The sequence below is a fragment of the Lactuca sativa genome, chromosome 3 (genome assembly GCF_002870075.4).
Source record: "Lactuca sativa cultivar Salinas chromosome 3, Lsat_Salinas_v11, whole genome shotgun sequence".
Lineage (NCBI taxonomy): Eukaryota > Viridiplantae > Streptophyta > Magnoliopsida > Asterales > Asteraceae > Lactuca > Lactuca sativa.
In genome coordinates, this window is record NC_056625.2 from 275168748 (window position 1) to 275186905 (window position 18158).

Below are 18158 nucleotides of genomic sequence, written 5' to 3' on the forward strand. Positions count from 1 at the left end.
CTACGTGTTCATTTTTTTTAGTCTAATACAAATTTCGTTAAGATTACTCCCATTAAAATGTAATATATTTTTATTTACGATTTAAAAAAAAAAACATTCATACATGCATTCATAAAAAATATGGTATAAAGATCGTTAGTAAAAATATATTATATTTTAACGGAAGTAATCTAAATGAAAGTTGTAGTAGACTAAAAGACGAACACATGGATATAAAGATCATTAAAATCTAAGATTGTATGAAGAAGCTATGACATTTAGAATACATGACCTAAGCCACAAAGTAGTCAAGATCACGATGGACATAAGCATCAAAAGCCCCAAACACCTCATTAATGATTGTATCACGTAAGATGTCGTGAGAAAAACCTTTAAAATCATTCGTTAGTACTGAATGAGTACAAAAACAAAAATGACTTATTTTGCACAAAAAAAATATTAAGGACTAAATGTGTACAAAAATATTAAGGACTAAATGTGTACAAAGTGAGAAAAATATTACTTTATTAAGTCATTTTTACTGGCTAATTTGGAGTAGTCAGTAATAAGGATTGAATGTGTACAGTTTAATAAATTGAAGAGGTAAATATAGACAAAAAAAAACTCAGTTACAAAATATATATAAATCGAAAAATATACTATTACATTTTTAAGTCATTATCCCTTTGATTATATCACCGAACTTCACTAATTATATAATAGTTTTTTTAGATCACTAATAAAAAAACATTAATACGAAAAAATCAACTAGTAGCTCGAGACCCTTCGGGGCACTCTTAAATCGACCCATTGACCCGGTCATTGTAGCAAGTGAATGCACCTCCTCAAAATCCACCCCAACTCCATAAAATATTTGATGTGTGCATGTTTAGACGAAGCCCCGAAGCAAAAGAAAAAAAAATCCAACAAATTAATCAAACATGCAATATTCGAGAATGGTTTATTGTTTATAACTAACTTTTCAAAATTATAAATTGATAAAGAAAACTAAAAAAATATTATAATTTACATATTTAACGTTAACAACTTAATCATTTGGATCATCTACACATTAAATTTTATTATTAAAAGTGTATGACTAAAGAAAATTAAGTTGAAAGTACAACTTTTGAATAAGCAAATCAACCGGCAATTGTCCAATAACCAATTATACCGTTAGTTACTATAGTTTAATCTTGGAAAATATGAACTTTTCATAACTTTATTCCAATATGGAGAATAAGGTTTTCAACCTTTGACAAGTCAGATTCAGAAGTTTCTCTTCAAAAAGGCGTTCATACTAAAACGTGGTCCCGCAACAATTTACATAAAACTTCCTTTTCGGCTTTACGTCATATAGAATATACATTTTTATTCTCTATTTCTTTTAGATTATTATAAATTTATGATCACATAATAAAATAATAAAATAATAAGTAATAAAAATAGAAAATCACGTGGTTCATAAACTAGGGTCGTTTCTAAAAAAATTAGTTTCAATCAGAAAAATAACCGATTCAACATATATAAAAACTAATGGTGGAGTCCAAACCGATCATTCCTTCAAAACAATTTTTTTACTAAAGTCAACTTAAATTTAGAATAAATCAGTCTATTAAATTCATTTTTATTATAACTGAAATAATAAAATAAAAAATAATAATATAATAATTATCAATTAAAGACAACCTATTCTTTTTTTTTTTAACGAAGCCAGCAGGGAGCTGGACAAACACAGTACATATAGGAAATATATTAAGAAGAGAGATGAATAGATGTAGATAAAACAACCTAGACTAAGCTAATGTTGATCTAGGAATTTGAATTGGAAACCAAAGCAATCGTTAAACCAGAATTCTCCATCTGAGAGCTAGAATGTTTGAGGCATCGTCGACCTTTGATTGAAGCAACACCAACAGGGTAGTACGGCACTACGGGTAAAATAGTTGTGCTTCGAATCTTTTGTAAAGAGCCTCCATGATGGGGACCTTTATCACCAGTAAGTTAGGGATGCATACTACCCCTCTAGAAAGATGAGATGCTACCGATTTTTATATTCCTTGACGATTCTCCAGGTGCGAATATGTGAACCTTGTGAAAATTCTGCAGATACCTCCAAATCCAAGAAGTGCATTTGTGAGACCCAATTTTATATTCCTTGATGATTCTCCAGGTGCGAATATGTGAACCTTATGAAAACTATGCAGCTACCTCCAAATCCAAGAAATGCAATTGTGAGACCCTGCGAGAAGAAACAAACACGAATAGATAAAACACACACCAAGATAACAAACTGAATCTAACCTAACTATCTTTTGAAGATCGTCGTTCCAGTTCCACTCTTCACATGTATTTCTAGTTTCAACAATTGACTTCTTTCTTTTTTACCAACCCAAAAATCGTTTTATGTGACTCTTGTCTCTTTTCCTTCCTTTTCTTTGTAAGGTAAGTCATTCAAAAATTTGAATGTAGTTTCTAAATATTCTGGTATATAACTTCTAGTATTATTTATAAATTTGAATGTAGTTTCTAAATATTTTGGTATATAACTTCTAGAATTATTTATAAAATAAATTGGTCAGTTGACCTACCTTAGATCTACATAAACTCGCCCCTAATAATAAACTTTAATACTATATACAAAAAACTATAGCATTAAAAAATTATTTAATACCTTAAAAATAACATTAATATCTATTGAACCAATGTTTTAAATGGCATGAGCCGTTACATAGCTACAATGTCAACTTATGTTATTATTCTACTATAAAAAGTATATATGTGTAGTAATTTAGTAAATTTTAATATGAATATTAATGTGTGGTTGTTCATATATTTTTTTGATGAATAACTTAATGTAATTGTAAAATTTCTATTTTGCCCCTTACAAAATGATTAGTCCACAATTGTTCTCGCAATCCCAACATTTTTATTAATAAACCACAATCATTTAAATATCTAGATCACAACTTGATCATCAGGACCCACCAGAGATCTTGTTCTAGCGACTTTTAGTAACAAAACAACACCAAGTTTATATCGAGTATTTACCTCTTGTATGAAGTAGTAGGGTTTATTTCTTCTTTTCTTGGATGATTTTGAATGAAAACCATAGTTCCTTTGATGAAGTCACACCCAAGACAAGTGATCTAGCACCAAAATTGACCACACTCTTATGTCTGTTACTTGATGAACTCAATCCATAGACTAGGTAGGGATGTCGTGAGTTCTTTTTGGACGAGAGGGGAAAGGGCAGGGAAGTTAAAATTTGTTATATATGTCAAGAGTAGCATATCCTAAATATTTGGTATGATTGTCCTCTTTAAATTGGTACAATTTAACCCTTCAATTAAGAAATAAATTGTTACTTTCAAACTAAGAATAATTACATCTAGACCCTTAAGATTTCTTATTTTCTAATTAACTTATCTATAAGATGGCAAGCTAATATACTAATCCCTCTAAATTCCCTTTTGTCATTTTCATGCTTAAATCATGTCTTGCGTGTAACCCAAAAGGAACATGCTAAATATAGAAACTCCCTAACTAGTTATGACCTTGTTATTTATAGAAAGTCACTTAACTAGTTGTGACCCAGATAATTATGGAAAGTCACTAACTTGTTGTGACAATGGGCATATTTACAAAAAATGCAAACTGTCTTTAACCATCAAGTTTCAGGTACTCTTTAACATTGGAACTGATTTTAGAAAAAAATTGCATTTTTGGTCCCTTTGTACGTTGGGTGTACCATGGGGTACGTTGTGCGTACTCCCTTAAGTGGGTCGCAGGTGTTGAAGTCATAGGTTGAGCGTACCCATGTGTACGTTGGGCGTAAGTAAGCAAACCATAAACCCTAATTTTTAGGTTTTGCCTCCTATCTAAATGTCATTATGAACCTTCAGGCTGCCCCCTCATCAACCTCCTTCCCTCTAAAGACCCCCCACGAAACCCTAGCCTTACCTTGTATGTTCTTGAGCCTTAGAAGTAAACTTTTGGTGGTTTTTATGCAATTTGAAGAAGTAGAAGCTTGGTGATCAAGCATTGGTTGGAGTGGAGCTTGAAGATCCAGAATCCTCATCATCTTCGCAACTCTCAAAATGTATAAAGTTGCAACCTTGTTGATTTATCTTTTAGATCTAGATAGTTTGGAGTTTTTGGCATATTTTGGTCCCTTGAGTTGTTCTTGTGAGTATAAGTTACTCAAGAAGCTTAGGATGTTAGATCTTAGTGTTTCTGAGGTCCATTTTGCATAAAACTGGTAGCTTTATGGGTTTAACTCAACCATTCAAGGGTTGATGTTCATTTCATGAGGTTAAAGTGTTAAAGGTGGGTTTTGGGGCTTATTAAGCCTTACATAAGCTTAAATTTTCCAACTTTACGGATTAAGACCTTGTTTTAGAGTAGATTTGAAGTTTGGACGAAAAGGTCTTAAGGGATTAAGCCATCCAAAGAAGGATTGGCTCATAGACTAGTATGTTGGGCGTACTTCCATGTACATTGTGAGTACTAGGTTTGAACCCTGTTGTAACACCCAGGTTTCAGGGCTAAGCATTTTTGTCAATGTAATAGTCTAGGTCAACTCTTGTAACTCTTTTTGAAGTAATAAAGATGAAATATTTGAGTATTATGTGAATTATATGTGTTTATTATTTAATTATAAATGTATAATTAATAAAGAATAAAAATGAGCGTCAAAATTAAAGTGGGAGATAATCCCGATATCTCTACATAAAGTTGTACAATATGTCTCAACGTTTCCGTGCATATAAGGAACGCCGAAATCCGAGTTACAACGAAGAAGTTATGACCCGTCGAAGTTTCACGACAGAACCGACACGATACCGGGAAGCGTGAATAGTGAATTTACGATAGAGCGAGATTTAGCCTTAGTGATCTAAACGAAAGTCGTAGAATATGTTAAACTAAGAACATCGATAAAAAGAACGCCTAAATCTGACTTCGTATGAAGAAGTTATGAGATTTTAAACAGACCAATCATGTCCCGGCTTGTTAAAAATATAACTTTAAAAATAAAGTAAAAATTAGCCGACGGAGTCTAAACGAAAGTTGTAGAGTACGTCTTCACCTACGTATGGATATAAAGAACGTCAAAAACGGAGTTCGTATGAACGAGTTACAAATTATAATAGCATATTTACGTATTAAAATAAAGTATAAATCATGTATACGTACACATATATATACATATGTATATATCATTAGAAAGGTATCGACGATGCGATCATTATAAGACTAATGTTGAGTTCTTTCGACATTAGTTTAGTACAAATATCATTAAATCCATTTATAATAGTATTATAGAGGGGTGTTTAGTTGTTTATATAACTAAAAGGTCATTAAGTAATTATGGAGGGTAGTTTTTGAAAATTCAATTAGTATAAATAAGAGCCTTGGGCTCTCATATTTCTTGCACCATTCTCTTGATTCAAGAGTCTTTCTCTCCTTATCCCCCGAGCATTTCGGTCCCTCGTGATTCGACTTCTCTTTCTGTAGCTTAGTATAGTAAGGTGAGCGCTGAAGCGCTGCACGAATCTTTCTTAGAAAGATTCAGCGACGAAGTTCTGCCCCTGCAGAGCCCGACTCCTAGCTAAAACCTCCTTGTAAGTAAGTTATGCTTACCTTATTTTAATATAGCTTATATTTAAAATTAGTATTGTTATTATGAACTTATAATAAATATTTGAGCTATTATTATAACTTATATAAGTGTCGTTATAATATTTTTTTTAACTACTCGCGGTACAAGGAATCTGGTTTAAAGGGCCGCATAGGGTTGTTGGATTTCAGAAGTGCTATATGCCAAAATGGTCCTGCCCTCCGGTGTTTTATGTCTGGCCCCTGTCTGTACATAGTGGTTGGAAAATATTGTTTAACGCTTATATAATAATAATAATATTAAGACTAATAGTTGGTCACGGTAAATATTAGACTAAAATTTAGCGATAATAATGCTAGGTTTCGTCGAAGGAAAATAGAATCGTTAGAAGCAAGCGCTGCCCGATTTTGGAATCATCACCTTAACAAGTGAGTGCATAGTTACTTTCAGCTTACACATAGATATGAAGTATTTTATATAAATTACGTGCTATGTGTGCATATTATCTGAATACTTGCTATCTATGCTGGATGAACATTGTTATACATGTTTTCAATGATTTAAACTGTATATGTATTTTATATCTACGAAAATGTTGGGGTAAAACATAGGTAGATGTAATAGGTGATGTGTGATAAAATGATGAGAGGCCTCGATGTTGATGTTGTTGATTCTGTCATCTAGCGGAGTATGGATGACGACCACGGACTCTTCTAGACAGTCCAGTGGAACACTAGCAGGCTCGCAACCTGTAGGTGTTTATGAAGAATATGTTCACCGATGTACTCCATCCCCCACATGGTTGCCTTTAGGACATTTATTGCTGAGGAATCCCCTTAGCAGTAGTGTCCGTCCCGATGATGATCCTTAGGCTAGGTCCCTTATGATAGGTGTTTAGGGACGTAAAGTGAGGATAACGGGAACGGGTAATCGGGTTATTGTTGATCGATGAAATTAATAAACTTATTTATTTTGGGTTGAAAACCCTATGTGCTCACCAGGCTCCCAAGCCTGACCCACTCAGTTTTATGTATTATAGGTAGTGGCGCATGAGCATAGGTGTGATGTTTTGGACGAGGGATTACGGATATAGGCCTGTAGATATGAAATAATGTAGTAAGGCTTATATTGTACTGTTTATGCTTTTGATCTGTACGAACATGACATCCCGAGTCTTTTAATGAAATACATTTCGATGGAAATGCTTTTGATAAATCTTTATCATATTTTTGTTTTGGGAAAAATTCCGCAACACTTTCATTTAAAATGTAACTCTGATTTTTAAACAAATCATAAACAAACCGGTCTTTTCTGGCCGTGATTTTGGGGATGTCGCAGTTGGTATCAGAGCATTAGTTTAAGCGAACTAGGAATTTGTAGGATTTCTAGACTTAAACTTAGAATGCTAAGCGATGATTGTGAGGTGTGAGCACTAGCTTACTTTAGGAATTGTGCCTAAAATGCTTTTATGTGCTAAATGCTTTGTGCATAATATGCTGTTAATTGTTCGGATCTATGGTCTGTTGCCGACCGGATCTGGAAACCTTATGTGTTTAGGATTCTAAACGTACGACTATGATATTAGAACTAGCATGTAAACGTTTCGGAGTGATAAGGACGATTTAAAACGTCTATCCTAAATAAAGATCTAAATTCACCTTATTCGGTGTATAGATCAAGATGGCAAGGACCCGTAGCGGAAACGTGAACGCAAATGGAGGTAGGAACCAACCCCCAGTGGTTCAGCAAATACCTGTTGTTGAAGAAGTTACACCTGAGCCAGTCACCATGGCTGGAGTTCAAGCCATGATTCAGGCTATGCTAGCTGAACAAAGGGAAGAAATGAGACGGATGCTCCACGAAAATAGGGACGAACCTACCATACATGTTGAACCGACGGAGCCAGTTCCCGATCCATCTGAGGAAGGGAACTATAGCCGCCAAGTGAGTCAAGTAGGGACTCAAGGTGAGCAAAAGGATGGCCCAGAAGGGAGAAACAACAAGGATGGGCGGATGTACAAAAATTTCTTGGGTGCGAAACCACCAAGTCTCTCAGGAAGCCCAAAGCCTGTTGAGATTATGGACTGGATCTCTGAGATGGAGATGGTGTTTGAGAGCTGCGACTGCAGCGAGAAGCAGAAGACTGTCTTCGCTGTGAGACAATTGAAAACTGGAGTCTTGAGCTGGTGGAAGCCATTGGCAGATACAATGCCACAGGGAGAAGCTCTGAAAATGTCATGGGATGAGTTCTTGGAACAACTGAAGGCACAGTACTGTTCAGAGTTAGACCTGATTGATCTGAACAATGAGTTCCAAAATTTGAAGAAGGGGAGAATGAGCATCGATGACTATGCTGCTGCATTTACGGAAAAGATGAAGTTGTTTCCATACCTAGTGCCAACCGAACTTTCCAAAATTGAGAAATTCGCAAACGGACTGCCGGCTGACTTTGGCCCAACAGTCAAGATGGCAACCACTCTGAAATCAGTTGTTCGAGCAGCTAAGAACGTGAAGACCCAACAAAAGGAAAGAGGTCTGGAGAGGGCTGAGGTTGGTGAGAAACGGAAGTTCAATGGATCCTCGAAGTCCAACAAGAAGAGTAGATTCTCGAAGTCTGGTTCGAGGGGAGGAGGATCAGAAGTGAAGTGGTGTGACAAGTGCAAGAAGAAGCACTCTGGGAAGTGTGACGGAGGGGTCACTTGTTAAAAGTGCGGAAAGCCTGGGCACTACGCCAATGAATGCACCCTCAACCAGAAAGCCTGTTATGGGTGCAATGAAGAAGGGCACATTTTGAAGGACTGCCCGAAGAAGAAGGAGACAGGAAGACCCAACATACCACCGAAGCCGAAGGCGAGAGCCTTCCAGATGACGCTCGAGGCTGCAAAGGAGGCAGCAGACGTCGCTTCAGGTACCTTTCTTGTAAATAGTTTGCCTGCAAATATACTATTTGATTCCGGAGCCAACTACTCCTTTGTGTCGCATAAATTTGGTGGGAAATTAGCATTGCCTGTAGAAAAACTAGATAATGCCCTGATTATAGAAGTTGCCAGTGGCAAATTCGTACCTGTTAGTAATCGTATTAGGAACATCGTCATTGACCTAAACGGAAACGAATTCCACGAAGAGCTATTACCCATAGAGTTAAACGGTTTCGACATCGTTTTGGGTATGGATTGGCTTAGCGCCAATGATGCTGAGATTCAATGCCGAAAGAAGATAGTAAAGGTAAACCCACCCGGAAAAGAATCATTTATGGTGTATGGGGACAAACGCAGAGTGAATTCTGGAATCATCTCCCTGATGAAAGCCAGGAAATGTTTGTCCACAGGATGTGCATCATACTTGGCATTCGTAATCGATGCCAAGAAGGAGAAGAAAGAGGTGCAGAATATACCGGTTGTGTGTGATTATCCGGAAGTCTTTCCCGAAGATCTTCCCGGATTACCACCTGATAGGCAAGTGGAGTTTCGTATAGACTTGTTACCAGGAACAACACCGATAGCAAAGGCACCTTACCGATTAGCACCGACGGAGATGAAGGAGCTCATGACGCAACTTCAGGAGCTGTTGGACAATGGTTTTATTCGACCTAGTTCATCACCCTGGGGAGCTCCGGTGTTATTCGTGAAGAAGAAGGACGGAAGTATGAGAATGTGTATAGACTACCGAGAGCTGAATAAGGCAACGGTGAAGAACAAGTATCCATTGCCGAGGATTGATGACCTATTCGATCAGCTGCAAGGTTCGAGCTACTTCTCAAAGATCGAACTTAGGTCAGGATATCATCAGCTAAAGGTGAGAAAGCAGGATATTGAGAAGACTACATTCAGAACGAGATATGGACACTACGAGTTCTTGGTTATGTCATTCGGGCTAACCAATGCTCCCGCAGCATTCATGGATTTGATGAATAGGGTTTGTAAACCATTCCTCGATAAATCCGTGATAGTGTTCATCGACGACATTCTCATCTACTCGAAAAGCCAAGAGGAGCATGGCAAGCATCTACGGGAAGTATTAGAAGTGTTGAAGAAGGAGAAGCTTTTTGCAAAGTTCTCCAAATGCGACTTTTGGATACGGGAAGTCCAATTCTTGGGTCATGTTGTTAACCAGGAGGGAATAATGGTTGACCCCGCAAAGATCGAGGCTGTAATGAAGTGGGAACGTCCAAAGAGTCCCACGGAGATTCGAAGTTTTCTAGGATTATCCGAATATTATCGACGATTTATCCAAGGCTTTTCTTCGATAGCTGCTCCATTAACAACTTTGACTCATAAAGGAGCTACGTATACGTGGAGTGAGAAACACGATGAGGCATTCGAGAAGCTAAAGAAGAAGTTATGTGAAGCACCGATACTTTCTCTACCCGATGGAGTCGAAGATTTTGCGGTTTATAGTGACGCTTCTGGAGTCGGGTTGGGTTGTGTTCTAACCCAAAGAGAAAAGGTGATAGCATACGCATCTCGACAATTGAAAGAGCATGAAAAGAACTACCCCACTCATGATCTAGAGTTGGCAGCGGTAGTTTTTTCCTTAAAGATATGGAGGCATTACCTCTACGGCACGAAGTGCAAGCTCTTCACTAATCATAAGAGTCTCCAGTATCTCTTTAATCAGAAGGAGTTGAACATGAGGCAACGACGCTGGCTAGAACTTCTCAAGGACTACGACGGTGAGATACTTTACCACCCAGGTAAGGAAAATATTGTTGCTGATGCTCTCAGTCGGAAAGTCAATCTGGAAAGGAAAAGGCCAAGAGCGTTAAGAATTGAAGTCGTCTCGACGATTGTGGAAAGTATCAGGAAAGCTCAAGAAGAAGCTTTAGAGAAAAATGACCGAAAGGAAGAACGTTTGGGAAGAACGTTAGTGTTTGGTACAAATAGTCGAGGACTGAAGGTATTCCAAGATCGAATTTGGGTACCTAAGACGGGAGGAATAAGAGATCTTCTGATGGAAGAAGCACACAAGACCATGTACTCGATTCATCCCGGTAGCACTAAAATGTATAGGGACCTAAAACCCTACTACTGGTGGCCGACGATGAAGCTCGATGTTGCGAAGTATGTGGCCGAGTGCGTAACATGTGTGAGGGTTAAGGCACAACATCAGAAACCGTATGGGAGTTTGGAACCTTTACCTGTACCCATGGGTAAATGGGAAGGCATCACCATGGATTTTGTGACTAAACTACCCAAGACGAAGAACGGTCACGACATGATTTGGGTAGTCGTGGATCGTTTCACCAAGAGTGCACACTTCATAGCAGCCAACGAGAAGTGGTCTATGGATAAGCTCGCAAATGCTTACGTGAAGGAAATTGTAAGACTTCACGGTGTCCCTCTTACGATTGTATCAGATTGTGATAGTCGTTTCACGTCAAGGTTTTGGAGGAGTCTACAAGAGGAGTTAGGTACAAAGTTGTGTTTGAGTACTGCTTATCATCCGCAAACTGATGGTCAGAGTGAAAGAACGATTCAGACGCTGGAAGATATGCTGAGAGCATGTACCCTTGAATTCCAAGGGAATTGGGACGAGCACTTACCTCTGGTAGAATTTTCCTACAACAATAGTTTTCACTCGAGCATCAAGATGGCTCCTTATCAAGCCTTGTATGGGCAGAAGTGTCGTACGCCGTCTTGTTGGCTTGAAGCCGAAGAGAAGCAGTTTATGGGCCCCGAGATAGTCCATGAGACTGCTGAGAAGTTGAAGGTGATTAGGGAAAGGATGTTAGCAGCCCAGGATCGTCAGAAGAGCTATGCTGACAAGAAAAGACGACCAATAACTTTCGAAGTTGGGGATTCCGTTTTGCTTAAATTCTCACCGTGGAAGGGACTTATACGATTTGGGAAACGAGGAAAGTTGAGTCCAAGGTTTATTGGACCGTTCAAAGTTCTTCAGAAGATAAGGAACCAAGCTTACAAGCTGGAATTGCCCGAAGAACTCAATGGTATTCATAACACCTTCCATGTGTGTTATTTGAGGAAATTCACGGGAGATGTTCCCGACATAATTCCAATCTCAGAGTTAAGGATGGATGAAAATAAAAGGTTGATCGAAGAGCCTGAGGCAATTGTTGACCGTAAGACTAAGAAGTTACGACGCAAGATGGTCGACTTGGTGCTAGTCCGATGGAAACATTCGAATGGGCCGAATCTCACTTGGGAAACAGAGGATGACATGATGAGTCGCTATCCACATCTTTTTGCTGATGCATGATTCCGGGACGGAATCATCCTAAGGGGGAGAGAATTGTAACGCCCGGGTTTCAGGGCTAAGCATTTTTGTCAATGTAATAGTCTAGGTCAACTCTTGTAACTCTTTTTGAAGTAATAAAGATGAAATATTTGAGTATTATGTGAATTATATGTGTTTATTATTTAATTATAAATGTATAATTAATAAAGAATAAAAATGAGCATCAAAATTAAAGTGTGAGATAATCTCGATATCTCTACATAAAGTTGTAGAATATGTCTCAAGGTTTCCGTGCATATAAGGAACGCCGAAATCCGAGTTATAACGAAGAAGTTATGACCCGTCGAAGTTTCATGACAGAACCGGCACGATACCGGGAAGCGTGAATAGTGAATTTACGATAGAGCGAGATTTAGCCTTAGTGATCTAAGCGAAAGTCGTAGAATATGTTAAACTAAGAACATCGATAAAAAGAACGCCCAAATCTGACTTCGTATGAAGAAGTTATGAGATTTTAAACAGACCAATCATGTCCCGGCTTGTTAAAAATATAACTTTAAAAATAAAATAAAAATTAGCCGACGGAGTCTAAACGAAAGTTGTAGAGTACGTCTTCACCTACGCGTGGATATAAAGAACGTCAAAAACGGAGTTCGTATGAACGAGTTACAAATTATAATAGCATATTTACGTATTAAAATAAAGTATAAATCATGTATACGTACACATATATATACATATGTATATATCATTAGAAAGGTATCGACGATGCGATCATTATAAGACTAATGTTGAGTTCTTTCGACATTAGTTTAGTACAAATATCATTAAATCCATTTATAATAGTATTATAGAGGGGTGTTTAGTTGTTTATATAACTAAAAGGTCATTAAGTAATTATGGAGGGTAGTTTTTGAAAATTCAATTAGTATAAATAAGAGCCTTGGGCTCTCATATTTCTTGCACCATTCTCTTGATTCAAGAGTCTTTCTCTCCTTATCCCCCGAGCATTTCGGTCCCTCGTGATTCGACTTCTCTGTCTGTAGCTTAGTATAGTAAGGTGAGCGCTGAAGCGCTGCACGAATCTTTCTTAGAAAGATTCAGCGACGAAGTTCTGCCCCTGCAGAGCCCGACTCCTAGCTAAAACCTCCTTGTAAGTAAGTTATGCTTACCTTATTTTAATATAGCTTATATTTAAAATTAGTATTGTTATTATGAACGTATAATAAATATTTGAGCTATTATTATAACTTATATAAGTGTCGTTATATTATTTTTTTTTAACTACTCGCGGTACGGGGAATCTGGTTTAAAGGGCCGCATAGGGTTGTTGGATTTCAGAAGTGCTATATGCCAAAATGGTCCTGCCCTCCGGTGTTATATGTCTGGCCCCTGTCTGTACATAGTGGTTGGAAAATATTGTTTAACGCTTATATAATAATAATAATACTAAGACTAATTGTTGGTCACGGTAAATATTAGACTAAAATTTAGCGATAATAATGCTAGGTTTCGTCGAAGGAAAATAGAATCGTTAGAAGCAAGCGCTGCCCGATTTTGGAACCATCACCTTAACAAGTGAGTGCATAGTTACTTTCAGCTTACACATAGATATGAAGTATTTTATATAAATTACATGCTATGTGTGCATATTATCTGAATACTTGCTATCTATGCCGGATGAACATAGTTATACATGTTTTCAATGATTTAAACTGTATATGTATTTTATATCTACGAAAATGTTGGGGTAAAACATGGGTAGATGTAATAGGTGATGTGTGATAAAATGATGAGAGGCCTCGATGTTGATGTTGTTGATTTTGTCATCTAGCGGAGTATAGATGACGATCACGGACTCTTCTAGACAGTCCAGTGGAACACTAGCAGGCTCGCAACCTGTAGGTGTTTGTGAACGATATGTTCACCGGTGTACTCCATCCCCCACATGGGTGACTTTAGGACATTTATTGCTGAGGAATCCCCTTAGCAGTAGTGTCTGTCCCGATGATGATCCTTAGGCTAGGTCCCTTATGATAGGTGTTTAGGGACGTAAAGTAAGGATAACGGGAACGAGTAATCGGGTTATTGTTGATCGATGAAATTAATAAACTTATTTATTGTGGGTTGAAAACCCTATGTGCTCACCAGGCTCCCCAAGCCTGACCCACTCAGTTTTATGTATTACAGGTAGTGGCGCATGAGCATAGGTGTGATGTTTTGGACGAGGGATTACGGATATAGGCCTGTAGATATGAAATAATGTAGTAAGGCTTATATTGTACTGTTTATGCTTTTGATCTGTACGAACATGACATCCCGAGTCTTTTAATGAAATACATTTCTTTGGAAATGCTTTTGATAAATCTTTATCATATTTTTGTTTTGGGACAAATTCCGCAACACTTTCATTTAAAATATAACTCTGATTTTTAAACAAAGCATAAACAAACCGGTCTTTTATGGCCGTGATTTTGGGGATGTCACACCTGTAAGTTGCTCAAGGTTAAGTACATGGGGCGTATGAGCTGGGTACACTCAGTGTACCCCCCATTGTGGGCTTTGAGGTTTTTTGGTCATTTTGGGCTTCTATTGCTTTTGGGTTGGGTCTCAGTTTTGGGCCGATTAAGGGAAAGGATAAAATGGCCTTTTTACCCCAAGGAATCAGGTTTAATGATTTAGATTCTTGGTTATAGTTTATGACCTAATTATTAATAAAAAGTTATTTGATTGATTAGTGTGGGGATACTCCGGTTTAGCAGCCTGAGCATCTAATTTTTTATCAGCGGATCCAGGTGACTTTGCTCACTATATTGTAGGATACTAGGGTAGTATGTGCTTGTTGTCATTCTGAGTCTTCTTATATGTCTATATGCCTATGTGTTATATGTATGTGGGGTGAAATTGACCCGGGGGTGAAATAGACCTGGTACAACCTTGAGCTGTCATTTGAGTTGAGATAGACTCAGGGGTGAAATAGACATGGTACAGCCATACAACCTTGAGCTGTCTTGTAAGTTGAAATAGACTTGGGGGTGAAATAGACTATGTGATGCTCGCAGATTCGGGCTAGTCAATTTAGAGACAATAAGCGTCAAAAATGAATTTTTTATGGAAGATTTTTTAGAATGAATAATCTTAACCAAGTTATAGTATATGTCACAAGGGTTTCGTACATATAAAGAACACCGAAATCCGATTTATAACGAATAAGTTATGGCTCATTGAAGTTTTACGGCTAAACAAGCACAACACCCCATAACGTAAAAACTGAGATTTTGATAAACTACTTTTTAGCCTTAGGGATCTAAACTAGAGTCGTAGTATATTTTAAACCGAGAGGCTGTATAAAAAGAACAGTCATATCTGACTTCGTATGAGGAAGTTATGATTTTTCTAAGATTTGGCATATCAGTATGCAACCTGGAATTCAAATTTCAGATCAATCTATTTTTATCCAACACAACCTAAATGATAATTGAATATCTCATTAATAGGAAGTCAACGATAAAAAGACAGTAGAAAACGGAGTCCGTATGTAGAAGTTATGAATTTTACACGGTCTGTAAATAGTGTAATCTTCTCATACTGTTAAAGTTAAAATCGATCGAGAACTAGCCAATGGAGTCAAAAGGAGAGTTACAGATTTTGTCAATACCTACACGTGGATATAAAGAACGTCAAAAACAGAGCCCGTATGCAAAAGTTATAGAATTTAGAAGTTGGGAAGGGCTGATGCAAAGTGGGTGATGTGGCACGATATGAGCCATTGCTTCCTCCCCACGCCTTGACACAAGATAGTGACACCTTGCACCCAAATCGACGAGTTGGAGGCTCACAAATCGCCAAGCTAAGCACTTTTTCAGCCTATAAATACCATGTGAGGCTCACTTATTTTCCTCACACCTTAACCCTTCTCTCTCTCTCTCTCTAACTTCTCTTTAAACCTTCCCCAACCTCTAGTAACTTCTAAGTGATAGAGGAAAGCCCTCGGAGTGCCAGAAGGATCCGAGAAAAAGAGCTTTTTGGCTTGAAACTTCTGCCCCCGTAGAACCCGGTTCCTAGCCAAACCCCCGATATGTGAGATATGCTTACCCTACTTTAAGTATAGCTTATGTTTAACTTTATTATCGCTATTATAAACTTATAAACAATAAATATATTATAAAATATAATATAGAAAGTGTTATTATAATCTCTTTTAACTACTCGCGATATGGGGAATCTGGTTTGAAGGGCCCCATAGGGTTGCTGGATTTCAGAAGTGTTATAATGCCAAATTGGTCCTGCCCTTCGGTGTTTCATGTATGGCCTCTGTCTGTACATAGTGATTCAAAAGTATTGTTTAACACTTATAAAACAATATAGCTCGTAAATATTCACTATAAATATAAGAATAAAATCTATCGATAAGGATACTAAGTTTGGTCGAAGGAAAGTAGAATTTTAGAAGCGAGTGCATAGTCTCTTTCATGAACATGATTTTAATACAAGTATTAATTAAATAGTAAATATATGTTTGTGTGTGAAATATTTGATATTTCCTGAAATATGTGTTAAGAGCGTATTTAATAATATATGATGATTCAAGATACAGAGTAAACTTAAATTAATAAAGAGGAATATTGGGTTGTGTCTTCTTATGAGTACAAGTGAGATATACACGGAGGGTAGAACTTTAAAACTTGTCATTGATCCAAGAGCATGGATTAGACTTAGTCATTTATCCTTAGTCCCGAGAGTATGGAGAAGACATAGTTATTTATCATCAATAGGGGAGCATGGATTAGATATAGTCATTTGTCCTTAGTCCAAGAGTATGGAGAAGACATAGTTATTTGTCATTAATCTGGGAGCATGGATTATACATAGTCATTTGTTATTAGTCCAAGAGTATGGAGAGGAAATAGTTATTAGTCATTAATCTGGGAGCATAGGTTAGACATAGTCAATTGTACCTAGTCCGAGAGTATGGAATAGGCATAGTTATTGATCCAGGATCATGGATTAGACATACTCGACCCCATAGTATGGATTAGGTAAAGTGGTTAATTTTAGATCCGGGAGTATGGATTAGGTAAAGATGTTAATTTTAGATCCAAGAGTATGGATTAGGTATAGAGGTTAATTTTAGATCCGGGAGTATGGATTAAGTAAAGAGGTTAATTTTAGATCCGAGAGTATGGATTAGGTAAAGTGGTTAATTTTAGATCTGAGAGTATAGATCATGTCGTTGTAAGGATTAACCAGGTGGGGTAAAAATTGCTTATATGAGGTGAAATTGTATATATTGTGAGTTCTAAAACATATATATATATATATATATATATATATATATATATATATATATATATACATATATATATATATATATATATATATATATATATATATATATATATATATATATATATATATATATATATAACATTGTCGTTAATTTTAGATCCGAGAGTATAGATCATGTCGTTGTAAGGATTAACCAGGTGGGGTAAAAATTGCTTATATGAGGTGAAATTGTATATGTTGTGAGTTCTAAAACATATATATATATATATATATATATATATATATATATATATATATATATATTATATATGTATATATATATATATATATATATATATATATATATATATGTATATATATATAGTATATATATGTATATATATATATATATATATATATATATATATGTATGTGTGTGTGTGTGTATATATATATATATATATATATATATATATATATATATATATATATATATATTGTGGGATTGAAATCCCTATGTACTCACCAGGTTTCCCAACCTGACCCACTCAGTTTATTTATATCACAAGTGTCGATACGAAGCTACATTACGCTGAGAGATTAAAGGAGATGTAGATCACTAGTGTAAATAAATGTAAGGTATGTTTATGCTTATGTTTCTGTATTGACGATGACATCTCAAAGTATTAATATAAACAAAATACATTTCTTCGGAAATGATTTGATAATATGTTTATCATGTTTTTCTGGGAAAAAATTCCGCAATATTATTCTTCAAAAATGAATACTCTGATTTTCAAATAAGCATAAATAAAAATTTTTAAAATGACCGTGAATGTAACGATGTCATAGTTGGTATTAGAGCATTAGTTTAAACGAACTAGGAATAAAGATTTATTTCTTGACTTAAACATAAAATGCTAAGTGATGATCTTGAGGAGTGTGTCTAATATATTTTAGGTAGTACACCTGAATAGACACAAGCACTAGCTTATTTAGGGAAGATGCCTAAAATGCTTTTATGTGCTAAATGATTTGTGATGCTATCTTTTGATTGGATCTATGGTCTATTCCGACCGGATCTGGAAACTTTATG